This window comes from Palaemon carinicauda, chromosome 23 (assembly GCF_036898095.1).
Source record: "Palaemon carinicauda isolate YSFRI2023 chromosome 23, ASM3689809v2, whole genome shotgun sequence".
NCBI classification, from domain to species: Eukaryota; Metazoa; Arthropoda; class Malacostraca; order Decapoda; family Palaemonidae; genus Palaemon; species Palaemon carinicauda.
This window is the reverse complement of record NC_090747.1, coordinates 25,230,823-25,235,728: the sequence shown is the minus strand read 5'-3', so window position 1 is coordinate 25,235,728 and position 4,906 is coordinate 25,230,823.

The following is a 4,906-nucleotide window of genomic DNA, read 5'->3' as shown; positions in this document are numbered from 1 at the left end:
CGAGTCAATTACACCCTTGAATTCATCCTGGTTCATGATATCATACAGTTGGGCTGTAGGCCCAGAATTCAACAACTCTTCTGACACCTTTGAGACAGTTAACAGTTCATCTGGACTGCATGACTCTGTGAATGACCTCAACCTCAAGCGGCTAAGGGCTTCAAACATTAACTTGTGGGCTCTCACACTACGGTTGTAGTGATGTCCACTAAGTATGCCACCAACAGATCCCTGTGCAACAACTTCAGCTTCTATGAGGATATCTTCGAGCCCAGAATTTTGAAACCTCTTCCCAATTGTAGCCATGTATGCCATGGTTGTGTGAAAGTCCCCCAACCGGACCACTAACCTTTCTTTAAATGTATCATCTTGCCACCGGATTTGCTGTGCTTTGGCATATATAGCCTGGTCAAAGACCAAAGCAATATGCTCGAGTTCCAGCTCATCAGCAATGCCAATGCTCTGCTTCAGAATTGTATACACAGTGTCCATGTTAGTTGGACTTGCATCTATAACTGGGAGGTATCCCAGTTTGGTAACTAGTGGAAGCTCATGAAGTTCTGAGTAAAGCTGGGTATTAAACCCAGTCCAGCCAGGGAGGGGCTTTTCACTCTCAGTAAATTTGCTAATGCAATACGCAGAGTCAAGAACATTTGCTTGCTGAAGCTGTTGTGACATGGCATCAAGCATGCGGTTTTCACCAGTTTGAGGTGATGGGCCAACTCGTCTTTTCTTGTGGTAAATCTCTATTACATTAGGGGGTGCATCTATGGCACGCTTCCTGCTTCTTTTACGTTTCAATGCAGCAGGTTGCACAGTATCTGAGGTTGTTGGTTGCACATCATCAAGCCCTGGCCCAGACATTTGAAGAAGAAGACCATTAGTATTATGAGTAGTCCCACCCCCAGTCACTGTTTCTTCCCTGAAATCATTATTGTCCCAGACAATGGTGGTATGCACCCCTTTGGCAAAGCCCTCTGGCACAAGACTTTTGCGGTCAAGTTGTCTGTTTGCCAGTGCTGTATCATGTTCGAGCACTGTAGTATGGCTCGATGAATGCCCCAAACCATTGAGAATACCAATAATATTTGATGACCCAGTCATATGCCGCATAGTCATCCCAAGAGCAACATGCTTTGGCATTGGCCTTTTCCCCTTTGATGCTAAGTTCACAAGGTCTTGCGCAATAGAGAGAAGCTTTCGTTTGTTATCATCAGTAGTTGCCACATACTTTCCCAACTCAACCTCATCTGAAACTCCAGTAGCCCAAGCAAGGAAATTGAACAATTTTGGAGGAATTAATGTTTCAGCACTATGACTTTTAATATCGCTTGCAGTAGGTGGCCAAACATCATTCAGACCAGGAATGTCAGCAATGACATTTTTCAAAACCAAACCAGACATGTACAGCATAGAGCGATCTATATCAAAATGATTACTTTCATTACTTTCCAATCCATCATCCGGATCTTCCTCAGATGATGCTGAGGTAGAAGAACCCAAGTTATCTACAAGAACACACTTATTTTCTTCAGCGCAAACTATCTCAGAGGCATTGCGCTTTGAAGGCCTTATAAACTGAAGTGAAGGATACTTTCTAAGTAACTTATTTTTCAAGAAAGCAGTTTTTATCTCAATAGAGCCATCAGTGTTTTCAAAGTTTGTCAAAGTCTTCACATAGAGTTCTTTTAGTTTTGTCATTCGTAGCACCTCCTGTTTCTTTATGATGCGATCTTTTACCACAGTTCTACAGAATTCATGGAAGGCTTGAGTCTCAGATGAAGAGTGACTTGTCTTGATGTCCTTATTATCGTCTCTTGTCATGAACGCAACATATCTCTTGTAGCATGACCGATGGTAACGCACTTCCACGGCAACACAAGCCTGCTCTCGGCCAGCCAGTTCTTTGAATATGGACTCATCATTTAAGGCTTTGGAAGCTCGTAAAAGTAGCCCACCTGAAATAAATATTGTTTGATTAAGAAAAATGTACAGCAAGGTGAGGTAATATGTCCACTCATGGAATATGGCCACATTTTCTCCTTCAGAAAGTGTTGCACAGTTCCATCATATGAAAGGTACTACACACTGTTCCAGTACCACATACGACATCCTAGCCAAATTGTAGTAAAATTTTCACCATAATAAAATTAGACATGTAAAAATATTCCATGATTAGTTAAGTTAACCAGATGATGTCAAAATGTCATACAGGTAATCAAATCGACTAATTATAGCAATATGGCCAATGTCACTCGGGTACTGATGCTGTACAATATTGCAGCCAAAACAAACAGGCCTGCATTTACCACTGGCATTTACACGTATTACCCTCGATATTTACCATTAGCATTTACATCAGTGTATGTGTAGTCTACTAGGTAGTATCATGGTTCCTGTGATAAAAAATATAAATAGTACTAAAAGGAACTTTACCTGATTCATATTCACAATTGGACAACCGTTCCTTTTTTCGAGTACGAGTGTGAGGGTCTTTTATATACTGCTCCCTTTTACAAATGATACACTGCTCAGGAAGCACATAGGGGTTTCTTCGACTAGCTTGACTAGTGGATGGCAGAGTTGGCTGCTGATGATCTGCAGAGCATGTTTGCGATGATGACCCACTAATTAGGCTTAGCCGGGAACTTTTTCGAGGTGGTGTTCCAAGAAGATCATCTGGATTAGTGCCTTTACGTTTAGAACAGCGGACAATGGCCCTTTCAATCCTTTGTTTGTCTGTAAACCTTCGGTAACATTCTGCATGGTACCCAAGGTGGTCTAAATCTAAAGTTTTTTCAAAAGTTTCAGACAGTTTCTCTGCTACCTCACGTTGAATACCATCTAGATGTATCCACTTTCTATTACACTCCTTGATTTTTGACATACATTGATTAGAAATGGGCAAAACATCACTTTCTTCCTCCAACACACAGTGAATACAGCAAGTCCTGGGGGCTGCCATGTTGGAAATCTAAAAAATTTGATTGGTTAATTTCTGTTAGCCATCTACTGTCAAAAATAGGAACTACAGAACTATAGTATGGCCACCTATTAGCCACCAACTTAACTAAAAATGATTTGTATGATTAAAATGGCTAATTAAAATTTTAGGAGCAACTATATTTGTGGGAACTTGTTGCATAATGCCTGAGAATGACTTTCTCTATGAGAAAAAAATGTAATGAAGTTGCCCCATGAAAGTGGCCACGAAGTGACAAGATACAGCTTATGCCCCATGGCCTAGTATTTCTACCAACCATATTTTAATACTTTATATTTAACTTTATTTTTCTTTAGTAAATTTTCATTATGTCATTGTATAATTGCTTTTATCACGTTATTAGTATTTATTTCCTTCGGGATTTTTATTTTTATACTAAACTTTCCTCATTTAGCAATTATCCTTTACTTAGAGAGTACTCCCTAAAATTCACTTCATATACAAGAATGGGTATATGTACGACAAAGAGACATAATTTTTTAGAATAATGATAAATTAAGAATATTAAAAAAAAATGGTTCTGATACTTTGCACAATGAAATTATTATTATATTAAAATACTAAATAATAATATTATAAAGTAAAACAATACCAACTTGTTTTTTTTTTTCTTTTTTTAAGCACTTCCCTGCAATAATGGAATATTCCATTTAGAATTTTCAGGACCGTTCCTGAAATTAAGTTTGGTCAAGAAGGTCTGAGAATTTGGCATCAACTCCTCTCTCCTTTATCATCAATTAATCAAAATAGTGGAAAATGGGTGAAATGCAGATTGTCATTGCATTGTAGTCATAAAGTAAAACAGTAATAAAACTTGAAATAGCAGTAGTGTACCTTTTTTTTTTTTTCTTAAAGTTTGAAATATTATTTCTTTATTGTATACAGTATCATACCTAACGCATTGAATATTATGGTGAAACTAATTCATTGAATCAAATATCTTACCTTAGTACGACTAAAACTTACTGTCATGTTTTCAGGTCTTCAGTTCTTTAAAAGAATTAAAGCAGCTTAAAAGTGAATTGCAAGAACATTTGTCGACAAAATATGAAATGACAAAAATTCTTATTCCTTTTACCTGCCATGTACATACTAGAAGGAGTCTTTGGTCGAAGGATTTAGGTTCTCTTAGAATAGTCGGGACTCTTCTACCGGCTAAAATAAACAGAATGAGCTTTTACAACTATTTTTCGCAGGGTCATCAATGTTTATATAAACATTTTTTTTCCAGAATATTTTCTATAAGACGTATCTTTATTCAATTCGCTAACTGTTGCTCTATTCAAGAACTTGTAAAGGCTGATTGATTTAATGTTCAATACTTAATGTGTTTACTAAAACATAACAAATTGCTTTTAAATCCTAAGAAATTTTGTATAAAGAATTTTAATTGATTTAATGGTATTCAAAGTTGCATTCTTATTTTCGAACCCTTTAGTCATATTATATCTTTTAGAATTTTGAAATTAAAAAAAAAAAATAGGTTTTTAAATTTGGATTAGTATGACTTTTACTTTCGACTGTGATGCTATTTTCATAGTTTGCTTAACTAATGATGAAATTAGTTTTTCATACGAAAGATAAGTTTTTTTGTTTTTTTATCTGAAACCCCTCTATCACTTATTTCCGGCTTCACTTAACATATCATCATCGCCATCATCACTGCATAAAGTCCGATATGCCCCACTCACGTCTGTCATGTTAGTTTATACATCACATTATCTTAGTTTGTTAATTCAACGTCTTCTCTCCCTTTCCCTGCTTCTTTTGCAATCTCTCAGGACCCATTCTATTATTCCTTATGTTCATCTGTCATCTGTCATCCTCATTATATACCCTGCCCATTTAAATTTCGAATTCTAACAATTTTAAATGTTAGAATACCCTCTTTTTAGTATCGTT